This window comes from Macaca fascicularis, chromosome 1 (assembly GCF_037993035.2).
Source record: "Macaca fascicularis isolate 582-1 chromosome 1, T2T-MFA8v1.1".
In the NCBI taxonomy this organism is placed as follows: Eukaryota; Metazoa; Chordata; class Mammalia; order Primates; family Cercopithecidae; genus Macaca; species Macaca fascicularis.
This window is the reverse complement of record NC_088375.1, coordinates 207,584,971-207,602,352: the sequence shown is the minus strand read 5'-3', so window position 1 is coordinate 207,602,352 and position 17,382 is coordinate 207,584,971. Positions and strand designations below refer to the sequence as shown.

The 17,382-nt window shown below is 44.2% G+C and overlaps 1 protein-coding gene across 11 annotated transcripts in view; it reads right to left on the bottom strand.

Annotated features, from left to right (window-relative positions):
- The window catches only part of WASF2 (WASP family member 2), a 92,476-nt gene extending 75,392 nt beyond the window's left edge, over window positions 1-17,084 (bottom strand). Inside the window, exons 1-4 of one of the 11 annotated variants that reach the window (XM_065526760.1) lie at window positions 16,901-17,084; window positions 10,792-10,871; window positions 2,852-2,960; window positions 1,226-1,319 (exon numbers count right to left, since the gene is read on the bottom strand). The gene's annotated coding sequence lies outside the window, so the exon portion shown is untranslated. Of the gene's footprint in view, window positions 1-1,225; window positions 1,483-2,851; window positions 2,961-3,469; window positions 3,538-10,791; window positions 10,872-10,922; window positions 11,048-16,263; window positions 16,387-16,900 lie in introns of those variants that run through there. The other 10 variants (XM_074015417.1, XM_065526773.1, XM_065526753.1 and 7 more) reach the window with 10 other exon arrangements.
- Window positions 17,085-17,382: the final 298 nt, after the last annotated feature.

The following is a 17,382-nucleotide window of genomic DNA, read 5'->3' as shown; positions in this document are numbered from 1 at the left end:
ACCAAGGGGATGACCCAAGCCATTCATGAGGGACCTGCTCTCATGACCCAAACACCTCCTACCAGGCCCCATCTCCAACACCGGGAATTACATTTCAACATGGGATTTAGAGAGGATACATAGTCAAACTACATCACATGGTGTAATGAGAATTAAGTGGACAAAACTAAAAAACAAAAAACAAAAAAAGCAAATAAGTAGACTATTTTTCCCCCAGAGAATTCATCTAAAAACAGAAATAAGAGAGTTGTGACACAGTCCCTTCTCTAAAGATGTATAAATAAAGGGTCCCCTAGGGATCAAGGCTGAAATCTACCACAATTAACATTTTTAGAAATTATCTAGAAAAAACAATAGTGAAATCTTCCCAGTTTGCAGATGACTCTACAGCAACACATAGAAGTACAATGGTGCAAGGCTCTATGTGTTCAGGAATGTGAAAAACAGCTTCCATGTAGACAAAAATAAGGTAATTTAGTGACAGAAAAATAGCTCAAACTGTATCAGATGATGAGCTCTAAAGCTACCTGTTTTAACATAGGAAAGGGGTTTCAAAGTCCCTAGACTGTACCCTGAATACAGCTACAAAAAGGCAACAAAATAGTGGCTGTCATTATGAAAGCTTTGGAAACACAGAACATATTATCCTATCCTTGTACAAACCAAAGTGTACCTGTACCTTGAGTAGAATGTGTAGTTGTAGTCATCATAGCACAAAAAAGGTAAAATAGAGAAGGCCTAGAAAGATATCGCAAAAGACCAAAGGAACCAGAGGGGCTTCCATATGAGCACAGATTTTTTTAAATGTCTTTTTAAGGCCAGGCACAGTGGCTCACGCCTGTAATCCCAGCACTTTGGGAGGCTGAGGCGGGCGGATCACCTGAGGTCAGCAGTTCGAGACCAGCCTGACCAATATGATGAAAACTCGTCTCTATTAAAAATACAAAAACTAGCCAGACGTGGTAGCATGCACCTGTAATCTCAGCCAGTCAGGAGGCTGAGACCGGAGAATTGCTTGAACCCAGGAGGCAGAGGATACAGTGAGCTGAGATCGCGCCATTGCACTCCAGCCTGGGCAACAAGAGCGAAACTCTGTCTTGGGGGAAAAAAATGTCTTTTTAAAAATATGGTAAATTAGATACTTTAACAAGAAACAAAGTGGTAGATAGAGATTTCTGTATCACATCTTAGAAATTATGAAGCAGTTGGGTGCGGTGGCTCACACCTGTAATCCCAGCACTTCGGGAGGCCAAGGCGGGCGGATCACAAGCTCAGGAGATCGAGACCATCCTGGTTAACACGGTGAAATCCTGTCTCTACTAAAAAATACAAAAAACTAGCCGGGCGAGGTGGCTGGCGCCTGTAGTCCCAGCTACTCAGGAGGCTGAGGCAGGAGAATGGTGTGAACCCGGGAAGCGGAGCTTGCAGTGAGCTGAGATCCAGCCACTGTACTCCAGCCTGGGCGACAGAGCGAGACTCCGTCTCAAAAAAAAAAAAAAAAAGAAATTATGAAGCAGTTAGAAATCTAAAGAAACAGCCATGTGCAACGAAAGGCACATGCTACCTGGGAAGCTGAGGAAGGAGGTTTACTTGAGCCTAGGAGTTTGTGTCCAGCCTGGGCAACACAATGAAGCCCTGTTTCTTTAAAAAAAAAAAAAAAAAAAGAGAGAGAGAGAGAAAGGAGGAAGAAGGAGGAAGAAGGAAGAATGAGGAGGAGGAGGAGGAGGAAGGAAAGAAAGAAAAAGAAGGAAGTATATTTATTTATTTTTTTAATTACAGACAGGGCCTTGCTATGTTGCCCAGGATGGTCTCAAACTCCTGAGGTAAAGTAATCCTCCTGCCTTGGCCTCCCAAAGTGCTGGGATTACAGGCGTGAGCTACCACGCCTGGCCAAGAAATACATTTAAAAAGAATTTCTTAAGCCCAGGTTTTAAAATCAGAGAAATGGGGATTCTGAATTCTAGTCCCAGTAGGCTTAGCTATGTGACCACAGGCAGTTACTTAATTTTGTTGTGCCTCTTTTACCAGTAAGTAACAACTAATTTGAAGGATTGCTGTGAAGATGAAGATGTGCACATTGCCTGGCACAGAGTATATATTCACTATATAGTAGCTATTGCTTGTATCAGAACCCATAAAAAATAATGGTTTACTACCCAATCTAGTATATATAAGAAATAGTATAGGCCGGACACGGTGGCTTATGCCTATAATCCTAGCACTTTGGGAGGCCAAGGCAAGCAGATCACCTGAGGTCAGGAGTTCGAGACCAGCCTGAAACATGGTGAAACCCTGTCTCTACTAAAAATACAAAAAATAGCCAGGTGTGGTGGTGCATGCCTGTAATTCCAGCTACTTGGGAGGCTGAGGCAGAAGAATTGCTTGAACCAGGGAGGCAGAGGTTGCAGTGAGCCCAGATTGTGCCACTGTACTCCAGCCTGGGCAGCAAAGTGAGACTCCGTCTCAAAAAAAAAAAGAAAAAAGAAAAAAAACAAGAAGTACAGTACAGCATAGCACTCATTACTCAGGTGGGGAGTACAGAATGTAAGAAAAAAAAATTCAAAAATAGCATAAATTCATAGGTGACATTCCCATAAGAGAAATTGTCAATTTGGGGCAACACAGGCCTGAATTTTGAAGCTGAACATTTTCATGCCTTCCCTTCAAACAACCCTTTGGAAGGTTTTAAGAAGTAGAATTCTGCCTTTTAACCAAGATGGCACCAAAGGGGAAGAAGGAAGCTCCTGCCCCTTCCAAAGCCAAAGCCAAAGCAGTCTTTGAAGGCCAAGAAGGCGATGCTAAAAGGCATCCACAGCCACACACAAGAAAACAAGATCCACACGTTACCTACCTTTTGGTGGCCCAAGACACTGCAGCTCCAGAGACAGCCCAAATATCCTCAGAAGAGCACCCCCAGGGGAAACAAACTTGAACCCTATGCCATCATCTCACCACTGAGTCTGCCATGAAGAAGACAGACAACACACTTACTTTCATTGTAGATGTCAAGACCAACAAGCACCAGATCAAACAGGCTGTGAAGAAGCTCTACAACACTGAAGTGGTCAAAGTCAACACCCTGATCAGAATGGAAGACAACATATGTTTGACCAGCTCCTGACTATGCTTTCGATGTTGCCAGCAAAATTGGAATCATCCAACTTGAGTTCAGCTGGTTAACCATGAATACACAAAGGCTGGGTGTGGTGGCTCATGTCTATATTCCCAGCACTTTGGGAGGCCAAGGTGGGAGGATTGCTTGAGCCCAGGAGTTCAAGACAAGCCTGGGCAACACAGGGAGATGCTGTTTCTACAAATAATACAAAAATTAGCCAGATGTGGCCAGGCGCAGTGGCCCATACCTGTAATCTCAGCACTTTGGGAGGCCAGATCACTTGAGATCAGGAGTTCAAGACCAGCCTGGCCAACATGGTGAAGCCTCGTCTCTGCTAAAAATACAAAAAATTACCTGGGCTTGATGGCGCACACCTGTAGTCCCAGCTACTCAGGAGGCTGAGGCAGGAGAATCGCTTGAACCTGAGAGGCGGAGGTTGTAAAGAGTCAAGATTGCACCATTGCACTGCAGTCTGGGCAACAAGAGCAAAACTCTATCTCAAAAAAAAAAAAAATTAGCCAGGTGCAATAGCAGGCACCTGTGGTCTCAGCTATTCAGGAGGCCAAGGCAGGAGGATCACCTCAGTCCAGGAATTCGAGGCTGCAGTGAGCTATGATCATGCCACTGTACTAGAGCCTGGGTGACAGAGCAAGACTCTGTTTCAAAAAAAAAAAAAAGGTAGAATTCTGGATTAGGTAGATGATGTTCTAACCAAATATGCCATTTCTTAATTATAACAACTGTTAACACTTATTGAGCACTGGACTAAGTAATATCACATAATAGTTCCAACACGCCTCTGATATATGCTCTGTATTTTACAATATGAGATAGGTCTCCATTTTACAGATGAGATCTCTGAAGCTACGAGAGGCTGTATGTATCATTTACCTAAGGCTACAGAGCTAGTGTAAGTGGAGAAGCCCACAACTGAACCCAGATGGTCTGACTCCAGAATCTATACTCTTAACCATGGAACAATACTGTCTCCTATTCTACAAGAAATGTTGAGTGGTGGGTATGCAAGAATGAGGTACGTGATAAAAGAGTGTACACTAAATGGTTTTGGTTTTTGTGTTTTTTTTGAGACAGAGTCTCACTCTGTCACCCAGGCTGGAGTGCAGTAGCATGATCTCAGCGCACTGCAACCTCTGCCTCCCAGGTTCAAACTCAAGCGATTCTCGTGCCTCAGCCTTCTGAGTAGCCACACCACCATACACGGCTAATTTTTGTATTTTTTCATAACAGATGGGGTTTCACCATGTTGGTCAGGCTGGTCTCAAATTCTTGGCCTCAAGCAATCTGCCCTCCTTGGCCTCCCAAAGTGCTGGGATTACAGGCATGAGCCACCACACCCAGCCAAAGGAGTGTACAGTAAATGTTAAAAAAAAGTGCCCAATTGCCGGGCACAGTGGCTCACACCTCCAATCCCAGCACTTTGGGAGGCCGAGGCGGGTGAATCACCTGAGGTCAGGAGTTCGAGACCAGCCTGGCCAACATGGCGAAACCCCGTCTCTACTAAAAATACAAAAATTACCCGGGCATGATGGCGGGTGCCTTTAATCCCAGCTACTTAGGAGGCTGAAGCAGGAGAATCGCTTGAACCCAGGAGGCGGAGGTTGCAGTGAGCAGAGGATCACGCCACTGCACTCCAGCCTGGGTGATAGACAAGACTCTGTCTCAAAAAAAAAAAAAAGAAGTGCCCCATTAGGCCAAGCCAGCCATGGTACCAGCAGCTAGTCAGATTTAGGGTGGCCCAAAGTATGAACACTGAAATAAAATGAACTGATTAATGAGGAGGTGACAAACCTAACAAAAAGAGAAACCTAAAAATCCCTGAACTATGTTCTCAGCTGTAGTAAACAAAGTTCTGGGAGAGAGGAAAATGTATCAAAATGCTAACTGGTAGGATAATGACTGATACCTATTTTCTGCTTCATATTATCTTTTTTTTTAAATTTATTTATTTTTTTTTACAAAGAACACTCATTATTTTCATAATTGGGAAAAGGCAGAAACAAAAATAAATCTCAGGAAACTTTCACTCTTTATTCACTTCTGATTATATAATCTGTGGCAATGACTGGGCATGGTGGCTCATGCCTGTAATCTCAGCACTTTGGGAGGCTGAGGCTGGCAGATCACATGAGGCCAGAAATCTGACACCAGCCTGGCCAACATGGCGAAATCCCATCTCTACTAAAAATATAAAAATTAGCTGGGCGTGGTGACACATGCCTTTAGTCCCAGCTACTCGAGGGGCTGAGGCAGGAGAATCACTTGAACCAGGGAGGTAGAAGTTGCAGTGAGCAGAGATCATGCCACTGCACTCCAGCCTGGGTGACAGAGCGAGACTTCGTCTCAAAAAACAAAAAATAATCTGTTGCAATGAGCAAGTATTACTTTTGTAACTTTAAAGAGATTTTTTAAATAAATAAATCCAGGATATCAGAAATGGGAGGCAGGCCGGGCATGGTGGCTCACGCCTGTAATCCCAGCACTTTGGGAGGCTGAGGCAGGTAGATCACTTGAAACCAAGAGTTCAAGACCAACCTGGCCAACATGGTGAAACCCCATCTCTACTAAAAAGAGACTTGGAAGGCTGAGGCAGAAGAACTGCTTGAATCCGGGAGGTGGATGTTGCAGCGAGCAGAGATCCTGAAACTGCACTCCAGCCTGGGGGACAGAGGGAAGACTCTGCCTCCAAAAAAAAATTCAAAAAGAAAGAAAGAAGTGGAAAATAAATTTCATGCAAATAGCAAAGCAAAAAAAAAAAAAAAAAAAGGGATATGATGTAAGAATAAGCAAATTAGTAGCTGCGGTTTGTTGGAAAGAACTCTAGACACGCATCAAAGGAGTTGGGTTCATATACCCATCAACATGGACAAATGTGAAAAACTTTATGTTGAACAGAAAAAGTCAGACACAAAAGTGTGCATACTGTATGATTCAAGAACAGGTAAATTTAATATGTGGGGACAGAAATCAGAACATTGGTTGCCTATAAAATGGTGAAGATTGACTGGAAGGGGAACTGGAAGGAGGGAACTTTGGAGGGTTTGTATTTCTTTTTTTGAGATGGAGTTTCGCTCTTGTTGCCCAGGCTGGAGTGCAATGGCCTGATCTCGGCTCACTGCAAACTCTGCCTCCCTGGTTCAAGCGAGTCTCCTGCCTCAGCCTCCCAAATAGCTGGGATTACAGGCATCCGCCACCACACCCAGATAATTTTTTGTATTTTTAGTAGAGACGGGGTTTCTCCACGTTGGTCAGGCTGGTCTCCAATTCCCAGCCTCGGGTGATCCACCCGCCTCAGCCTCCCGAAGTGCTGGGATTACAGGTGTGAGCCACCGCGCCCAGCCAAAATGTTCTGTTTCTTGATGTGGGTGTTGGCTGCATAGGTGTTTATATTTGTAAAAACTTATCTAATTATATACTTCTATCTCAGTGTATGTAAGTTTTACCTCTAAAAATCTTGGCTAGGGCCGGGCATGGTGGCTCACGCCTGTAATCCCAGCACTTTGGGAGGCCAAGGCAGGTGGCTCACGAGGTCAGGAGTTCGAGACCACCCTAGCCAACACGGTGAAACCCCGTCTCTACTAAAAACACAAAAAATTAGCCAGGCGTGGTGGCAGGCACCTGTAATCCCAGCTATTCGGGAGGCTGAGGCAAGAGAATTGCTTGAACCCAGGAGGCAGAGGTTGCAGTGAGCCGAGACTGCGCCACTGCACCCCAGGGTAGGCGACAGAGTGAGATTCCATCTCAAAAAAAAAAAAAAAAAAAATCTTGGGAGGCTGAGGCAGGTGGATCACCTGAGGTCAGGAGTTCAAGACCAGTCTGGCCAATATGGTGAAACCCCATTTCTACTAAAAATACAAAAATTAGCTGGATGTGGTGGCACATGCTTATAATCCTAGCATATGATGTAAGAATAAGCAAATTAGTAGTTGTGGTTTGTCTCAGCCTCAGGAGGCTGAGGCAGGAGAATCACTGGAACGAGGGAGGCAGAGGCTGCAGTGAGCCGAGATGGCGCCACTACATTCCAGCCTGGGTGACAAGAGCAAGACTGTCTCAAAAAAAAAAAAAAATTGTAGCTACTAACATATCTCAAGTGCTAGGGACTAACTGTAATGGAATACAACAAAGTGGAGCACTGTGCTTTGCAAATTTCCATCCAATGAATGCTGAAGGAACTTTAAAAGTAAAGAGAGGGAAGAAGTTAGTCTTCTAATTCTCATAATTCCACAGATGTGTTTGGTATTCAGAAATACTATTCTTTAAAGACTATCAATATTCTACAAAGGGAAATTCACTTATAGTTCCCAATTGTGAATGAAAAGGAGTATCAATAGGCATGACCCAAAACCTTCTTCTACACAGTTAAACAAAATTTCTCAAGACCTGATTTAAGAGCAAACTTTTTGCCAGGCACAGTGGCTCACACCTGTAATCCCAGGAGGCCGAGGCGGGTGGATCACAAGCTCAGGAGATCGAGACCATCCTGGCTAACACGGTGAAACCCCATCTCTACTAAAAATACAAAAACTTAGCCGGGCATGGTAGCGGGCGCCTGTAGTCCCAGCTACTCAGGAGGCTGAGGCAGGAGAATGGCATGAACCCGGTAAGTGCAGCTTGCAGTGAGCCGAGATCGCACCACTGTACTCCAGCCCGGGTGACAGAGACTCTTTCTCAAAAAAAAAAAGAAAAAAAAAAAAAAAAGAGCAAACTTTTAAAACTGAGTACTATGGCCGGGAGTGGAGGCTCATGTCTGTAATCCCAGCACTTTAGGAGGCCGAGGTGGGCAGATCACTTGAGGTCAGGAGTTCAAGATCAGCCTGGCCAACACGGTGAAGTGCCGGCTCTACTAAAATACAAAAATTAGCCAAGTGTGGTGGCAGGCACCTGTAATCCCAGCTACTCAAGAGGGCTAAGGCACGAGAATCGCTTGAACCCGGGAGGCAGAGGTTACAATGAGCTGAGATCATACCACTGCACTCCAGCCTGGAAACAGAATGAGACTCCCTCTCAAAAAAAATAAAATAAAAATAAAATAAGGCTGGGCGCGGTGGCTCACACCTGTGATCCCAGCACTTTGGGATGCCAAGGCGGGTGGATCACGAGGTCAGGAGATCGAGACCATCTGGGATAACATGGTGAAACCCCATCTCTACTAAAAATACAAAAATTTAGCCAGGTGTTGTGGCGGGCGCCTATAGTCACAGCTACTTGGAAGGCTGAGGCAGAGAACGGCGTGAACCCGGGAGGCAGAGCTTGCGGTGGGCCGAGATCGCGCCACTACACTCCAGCCTAGGCGACAGAGTGAGATTCCGTCTCAAAAAAAAAAAAAAAAAACAAAAATGCATGTATGGAGGTCAGGAGATTGAGACCATCCCAGCTAACACGGTGAAACCTGGTCTCTACTAAAAAAAAAATTAGCCAGGCATGGTGGCATGTGCCTGTAGTCCCAGCTGCTTAGGAGGCTGAGGCAGAAGAATCACTTGAACCTGGGAGGCAGAGGTTGCAGTAAGCTGAGATCGTACCACTGCACTCCATCCTGGGCAACAGAGGGAGACTCCGTATGAAAAAAAAAAATGCATGTGTGTATACACATACACATATTCACTCAAATTGGAAATGAGTCAAACCACTGCTTTTTCTCAAAAGGCTTTCTGTATTCTCAAAATAAACAACTTGGGGCCACGCACAGTGGCTCACGCCTGTAATCCCAGCACTTTGGGAAGCAGAGGTGGGCGGATCACTTGAGGCCAGGAGTTCAAGACCAGCCTGGTCAACGTGACAAAACCCCGTCTCTACTAAAAATACAAAAATTAGCCAGGCGTGGGGCACCTGTAATCCCAGCTACTCAGCTCAGGAGGAGGAGGCAGGAGAATTGCTTGAGCCCGCGGTGGGTGGGGAGGGCTTGCGCAGAGGCTGCAGTGAGCTAAGATCATTGGGCCATTGCACTCCAGCCTGGGTGACAGAGCAAGACTCCATCTCAAAAAAAAAAAGAAAAAAAAAGAAACTATTTTGTTCAAATGGAATTAATCTTACAGCTGAGAGTACACCTCAGACTTCTCCGTATTTTACCAGAAAGAAAAACAGAGCTTGAAAAGAAATATCACAGGCAGTTTAATAGCGTCTCCTATCAATCTCAAATTGTTTATTAGTTTGTGGAAATCATGATGAAAAGCAAATTTTTCTGAGATACTTCTATATCTGAACATTATTTCTTCAGCAAGCATTCAACAATTCTTGTTTCTATTCTTCTCTTTTCTAATTCAATTCTGTTTGGTTTCTAAGTTAAGAAGTGTGTTTCATTTGCATAAATGGTAACTATTCTGAGATACTATTCATAACTATACATTTGAATTCTGTAAAGTACCATTCATAACTTCAAACAGAATGGGGAAAAAACACTCATTCAACTTTACCTTAATGGTGACTAAGACATGAATGATTATAATGTTATATTGTATAGAGTTGGCCAAAAGAGAATTAAGTCTTCAAATGTTACCACCACCTTGTCATTAATTTATGAATGCCCAGAGGAACCAAGGACCACTGCCTTGACCAATCCGCCTGTCACAAAAAATACTGAGCTTAGAAAAGCATGCCCATTCTAAACATGCTTTTTGGAGTTATAAAGTGTCTATGCAGGGACATCAAGAGATACATCTTAGCCATGAAGCTCAAAAATTAGCAAAGAATCCTGACAAGTTCTGGCAAGTTCTTTATATAAGCAATGCTGGTTATCCTTTAGGTGTTCAACTTTTCAGCTATGAGCTTTTGTGAGAAACAGTCTTTCATGCAAGGTAGGTAATAATATTCCAGTAGTTCTTTACTCCATCTAATATTAATCAGTGGTAGAAATTAAATTTACATAGATCTGCATAAATAATTCAGCTATCTGCCCTGCTCTAATATATTTAAACCAAATAAAATAAAATTTGAACAGAATAAAAATAATGGGGCTATTTTTAAGTGGTCACCTCCTGATTTTTCTCATTTTCTTATCCAAAGTCAGAGACAGGAATTGCATTACCAGAAAAAAGGAGAAAAAGGAGAACATGCACTTGAGGACATCTATAATCACTTTCCTCTATTGTTCTACCACTTCTACCCCTATTGATACAGTAGCTCTCAACAGGGGGAAATCTATCCCCCCAGGATAAAAGAGACAATATCTGGAGACATTTCTGGTTATCACAACTGGGGCAGGGGGGTGCTACTGGCATCCAGTCATCCAGTGAGTAGAGACCAAGGATGCTGCTTAAGTATTCCTGGTCTGACCATGAAATGGAAGAGGAGCACACAAGAATGAAGCACAATACAGAGGCCATAATTAAAGTATTATTAGCATCTCACACCTGTAATCCCAGTACTTTGGAAGGCCGAAGTGGGCAAATCACTTAAGGTCAAGAGTTCAAGATCAGCCTGGTGAACATGGTGAAACCCCGTCTCTACTAAAAACACAAAATTAGGTCAAGCGTAGTGGCTCACGCCTGTAATCCCAGCAATTTGGGAGTCTGAGGCGGGCAGATAACCTGAGGTCAGGCGTTCAAGAACAGCCTGACCAACACAGTGAAACCCCATCTCTACTAAAAACACAAAAATTAGCCAGGCATGGTGTCACATGCCTGTAATCCCAGCTACTGGGGAGGCTGAGGCAGGAGACTTGCCTTGAACCTGGAAGGCAGAAGTTGCAGTGAGCCGAGATCATGCCATTGTTCCAGCCTGGGCAGCAAGAGCAAAACTCCGTCTCGGAATAAAAAACAAAAAACCAAAATTAGCCAGGCATAGTGGCACGTACCTGTAATCCCAGCTGCTACTAGGGAGGCTGAGGCAGTAGAATCCCTTGAACGCGGGAGGCAGAGGTTACAGTGAGCCAAGATCACGCCACCGCACTCCAGCACGGGTGGCAGAGTGAGATTCCATCTCATGTAACAACAAAAAAAAGGGGGTGAGGGGTCTGGGCATGGTGGCTTATGCTTATGCCTGTAATCCCAGCACTTTAGGGGGCCAAGGCAGCAGGATGGCTTGAGCTCAGTTTAAGACCAGCCTGTGCAACATAGTGAGACCTCATCTCTAAAAAATCTTAAAAATTAGGTGGGCATAGTAGCGCGCACCTATAGTCTCAGCTATTTGAAAGGCTAAGGCAAGAGGAGGACTGCTTGAGCGTAGGAGGTTGAGGCTGCAGTGAATGAGCTGTGATACTGCCACTGCACTCAAGCCAGGGCAACAGAGTGAGACCCTGTCTCAAATAATAACAATAATAATTTTTCCCATTCCCAAGTCCAATCATACTCCTGCAACTCTGGATACAGCTTCTCATCCCTTGTATCTCCAAGACAGTGAAGGTACCATTCTTAGGAACTATGGAGCCACCCCAAGTAGGTAGATGAATTCAGGCCCTCAAACCAGGCAACTACGTGGTTTCTTAAAGGACAGAATTCCATAAATCCATGCTGTCATGGGGCTTTCTTCTAAAGAGAAAAAATAATTCTTCATCCTCCAACAATACCAGTCCATCTCACTCTACAGTAGAGATGTCCGAGAAAACTAAGAGTAGCCTGAGTTATTGAAAATGTGCTAGTAGAGGCCCTTGGCCATTTAAAGAAACCACCCAAATTCATATGGCTGGTAAACAGAAGTTTCTCATATAGCATACACTTAAAATAAAAATACTCAAAATTAAATGTATTTTAGTAAACTCCTTACACCAAGATGTGCAAATTGTGGAAGTTTCATAAATTAAAAGTAAACAAAATTTTGACCCAAATCTCATCCACAGTTTTTACCTCATACTATCTAGGCTGGGTACGGTGGCTCACACCTGTAATCCCAGCACTTTGGGAGGCCGAGGCAGGCGGATCACGAGGTCAGGAGATCAAGACCATCCTGGCTAACAAGGTGAAACCCTGTCTCTACTAAAAATACAAAAAAAAAAAATTAGCTGGGCATGGTGGCGGCACCTGTAGTCCCAGCTGCTCAGGAGGCTGAGGCAGGAGAATGGCGTGAACCCGGGAGGTGGAGGTTGCAGTGAGCCAAGATCGTGCCGCTACACTCCAGTCTGGACGACAGAGCGAGACTCCATCTCAGAAAAAAAGAATACTCTAAAGGAAAAAAATCAGCTTTAAAATTTGGCAAACATGGCCACGCGTGGTGGCTAATGCCTGTAATCCCAGCACTTTGGGAAGCCGAGGTGGGTGGATCATCTGAGGTCAAGAATTTGGGACCAGTCTGGCCAACTTGGAGAATACAAAAATTAGCCGGGCGTGGTGGCAGATGCCTGTAATCCCAGCTACTCAGGAGGCTGAGGCAGGAGAATCGTTTGAACCCAAGAGGCAGAGGTTGCAGTAAGCCGAGACTGCACCACTGTACTCCAGCCTAGGCAACAAGAGCGAAACTCCGTCTCAAAAAAAAAAAAAAAAAAAAAAATTGGCAAACATGAATCTACAGATCTGCATTTGATTTGTTTTTCTCTGAATTATATGCAAAAAGTACAATTCTCTTAAATGCTACACAAAAAAATGATGAGCAAAGACCCTACAAATTACTATTTAAATAAGAGGTGGGGGCAGGGCGTGAAGTCTCACACTTATAATCTCAACACTTTGGGAGGTCAAGGTGGGAAGAACACTTGAGGCCAGAAGTTTGAGACCAGCCTGGGCAACATTTCGAAAGCCCATCTCTACTGTTTAAAAAAATAAAAAAAGAAAATAAAAGAAATAAAAATTTAAAAATTAAAAATAAAAGAGGTGGAGGGTGTCATTCTAACATTTCAGAGACCAGTGAAGATATTAAAAGATAAATTGTGGTACTTAAGGAAAAATGCTTATCAGGCACATTTTAATCACAGTAAGATAAGGAAAAATGCTTATCAGGCACATTTTAATCACAGTAAGATTTCTGTATGACAGAAACAAAAAAAGGTGTCTTCTATGTAATATTATTTTTAGGACCCATGACTTTGAAATTAGCTGGGCTATACAATATTTTTCCTTGTAACTGCTCTTGTTATCATGTAATTTTGTTTGTTTTTTTGAGACAGAGTCTCGCTCTGTCTCCCAGGCTAGAGTGCAGTAGTGTGATCTCAGCTCACTGCAACCTCCACCTCCTGGGTTCAAGTGATTCTCCTGCTTCAGCCTCCTGAATAGCTGGGATTACAGGCGAGCGCCACCACACCCGGCTAATTTTTGTATTTTTAGTAGAGACGGGGTTTCACCATGTTGGTCAGGCTGGTCTTGAACTCCTGACCTCGTGATCCGCCCGCCTTGGCCTCCCAAAGTGCTGGGATTACAGGCTTGAGCCACCATGCCCGGCCTGTCATGTAAGTTTTTCCTATAGAGATCTAAAATCCCTTCACTTTATCTCCAAAATTCAAAGGCTGTGAAAAATAGGTTTTTCATTATTCATTTGGAGGCAAAACCTGACAAGAAATGACTTAAGGTTAATAATAGTGCAGTATTTATTTATCCCAGTTAGTATGAACATCCAGACATTTTACTACAGAAATAATAATGCATCTGATTTAAAAAGTGCTGCCCTGACCTCTCTGGGGTATTACATAACACATAGTATCATATTTATTTTCCAAAACCCAAAAATCCAAAAATTTTTAAATTCGGATATACATTTGGTCCCAATAACTTTTTTTTTGGCGCCAAGGATTTTGAATAAGGTACTGTGAACTGGTATACCAAGTAAGACTAATTATTTTACAGAAAATACAACACATTGAGAATTAATGTATTAATAGAGCTTCACGTGCAATAAATTCAGGGTCTTCACAACTATCATGTACACACAATCCTGGAAAATAAAGCATAAAAAGACTTAACATGTCAGGCCAGGCGCGGTGGCTCACGTCTGTAATCCCAGCACTTTGGGAGGCCGAAGCGGGCAGATCACGAGGTCAGGAGATGGAGACCATCCAGGCTAACACTGTGAAACCCCATCTCTACTAAAAATACAAAAAATTAGCTGGGCGTGGTGGCGGGCGCCTGTAGTCCCAGCTACTCAGGAGGCTGAGGCAGAAGAATAGCATGAACCCAGGAGGCGGAGCTTGCAGTGAGCTGAGATCACTCTGCACTCCAGCCTGGGCAACAGAGCAAGATTCTGTCTCAAAAGAAAAAAAAAGAAAAAAAAAGACTTAATGTGTCAAAAGCCAAACACATTATTATGTGTTTTTCAAGTGATGGTGATATTTGCATCCTGTAATATCTAAATCAATTCCTTAGGTTGAAATCACAGTTAAAATACAGCCAAAGACTCAGTCGGGCGCAGCAGCTCACGCCTGTAATCCCAGCACTTCGGGAGGCCGCAGCAGGTGGATCAACTGAGGTCAGGAGTTTGAGACCAGCCTGGCCAACATGGCAAAACCCCATCTCTACTAAAAAATACAAAAATTAGCCAGGCGTGGGGTTGCATGCCTGTAGTCCCAGATACTTGGGAGGCTGAGGCAGGAGAATTGCTCAAACCCGGGAGGCAAAGGTTGCAGTGAGCCGAGCTCACGCCACTGCGTTCCAGCCTGGGTGACAGATATATATATATATTTGTTATATATAATACATATATTTTTATATATTATATGTATTATATATTATATACTATAAGTTTTATATAGTATAATTTATATATATTATATATAAATTTTTTATATTATATATTTTATGATATATGACATATTTATGTATTATATATAAATTCATATATGATTTATAATATATATTGTATATGTTACATATTTATATTTATATATATTTATTTTATATTATATATTTTTATTATATATTATATATTTTATATATAAGACCGAATTAGTAATATGCTGAGAAAAAGAATAATCCACTGTAAATAACTTACTCAATAAAATGCTCTGATTTTTAAACAATTATTCTCAGAGGTTTTAAGATTTAAAATTATTTCATTCTAGAAGAAAACTCTGAACAAATTACAATTGACTTTTTCTATGAAAGTAGAGCCTGGGACATGGCTAGAGACAGGAACAGTTCTTAAAGATATTTGAACGGGAAAAAGAGTTTCACAGTTCTTTCCTTCCTTCCTCCTTTAGTTGCTGCTTTTCTGGTTTTAGAATTTCAAACAAAGAAATACATACTGGCTCCACTGCTAAGAAACGCCCTTTTTCTCAGCAACTTCCTCTTCCAGTTTTCTTCTCCACCATTCACATATGAGAACAATACCCATAGCCATTCCTACCATTCTGATTAATCAAAAGCTCTGAGGTTTGGAAAAATTAAGGGCAGCAAGTTATTGTACCCAACTACCACCTACCTCAGATCCACAATCTTCACTCATTAGAAGTCAAATAACAGGTTGCACAAAGAAAGGGGTATTAAGCTTAATCAGAGGCGGGATATTGAACCTTTCACCCCAAGAAATCCAAAGAAATTTGAACTAAAAAATGGGAAATTTCTCCCATCCCAAGAAAATGTGGCCCTCTGATGGAGGAGAAAAGTGAATGGGCTGGCACCACCCTGAACCAAAGTATAGTCTACACACCAACAGCTGCTGAACTTTCTTCTACAGGCAACCCCAACAGGATTCAAATGGAGCTCTCTGAGGATCTGACACACTTCAAAGTGACTTTTACGACTTACAAATAGTTCTTTCCAACTTACAGACTGGATAAAGGGGCTGGACTTATAATTAACCTTCCAGAGATCAAGACTGTCCCCATGCCAGAAGTCAAATCACATACCTGGGGCCAGACCTCTGCCCCCATCTGCAACAAGGCAAACTTCCCTAACACTATCTTTTAAGTGGGCAGTGACTTCCCCCTTGCCTAGAGATTCTGAGAGGAAACAATTTAGTTAAGTAACCTCTGCCCTTTACTGTGTGACCTTGGGCAAGTTACTTAACTCCTCTGAAACTTAGTTTCCTTATGTGTAAATTCTCAAGGGTCACTGTAAAAGTTCATAGGCCTAAGCGAGGGTTGGCACCTAGTAGGGCTGCCATAAAAGTTCTTCCTCCTCCTTCTACCCTCCTGATTTCTGGGCCTAAATTCCAATCAGAGCCCCAAGGGGCTCCAAGGAGTCCTTCCTCTTCTCTGGTTCTATGGACAACCGTATTAAAACTTCCCCTCTCAGAGGCTCTAGCGTTCCTGGAGAACCAAGAGGACCCCAACTCACCCCATCGTGGTCTGGGTAGCACCCACGTCCTCCTTGGAATAGCCCCTTTAGACAACTCTCCTCCTTACTCTGCAGACCATCCTGTACGCGCACACACCCACACGCACTCTTACACACACACACACAGTGCCCTCCTCCCGCTCCTCAATATTTAGCAGGTCGGGGCCTCAACGAGCACCTCAGTTACTTCGTGGTCCAGAGATGGAAACTGAGGCTCAGCCTGGGGAAGAACTTGTCCAAGATCTCAGACAACAGCTGGGACCCAACTCCTGTACATACATCTGCCGACGAAACCCTCGTTTTACACATGGGAAAACTAAGGCCTAGAGAGGAAAGTGACTTGCTCAAGATCACACAGGGAGCTGATGGCAGAACCAGGTCAGATCGGGACACTCGTAGTCCCTCAGACTTGCGGACCCCTCCAAGTTTCGGAAGGGGACTCCGGGTCACTCCCTCCCTCCCTGAGGGGGTGGGGTGGACTAAGACACCACCCCGCGCTGACCACTCGCCCAGCCTCTGCCACTCGGCAGTGAGAGTCGCGGCACCCACTCCCCCGGAACCCTGCGGCTCGGGAGGAGCGGCCCGCCCGGGGACCGCGCCTCCCGGCGGGGTCTACCCAAGGGGACTTGTTGCTCACCTGGCCTCCCGCAGTCGCCGTCAGCGACAGGAAAGGCCGGCCGGCCGCACAGTCTCCGCACAGAGTGTGCTCCCGCGGACCGCCTCGCGGGCTGCCACACGGCCGGACCCCCCTCAGCGCGCTACGCCCCCAGCCGCGCTCGCCCGGCCCGTGTCCGCCATTACGGTATTCCCCGCCCTGGGACGCAGCCACACCCCGCCAATGGCCCTGATTGGTTCACTGCCCAACCCACCCGGGGCTTCGGGGCATTCCATTGGCCTGAGTAAAATGCCAGTTAAATAACTACGCAAAAGACGTACTCACGGGTACCCTCCCCGGAGCTCCACCCGGGCGACTTCCGCAATCCGAGTAAACAGCGGGGTGCAAACCAAGTGAAATGGGGGGCAGAGATTAAGGCAAACGGACTCCTAAGTTCAAAGTAGGGAAAACTCACCGAAGAGAGTGTAAAACCTCGTACAGAGTGTGTTGAAAGATTAATTCTT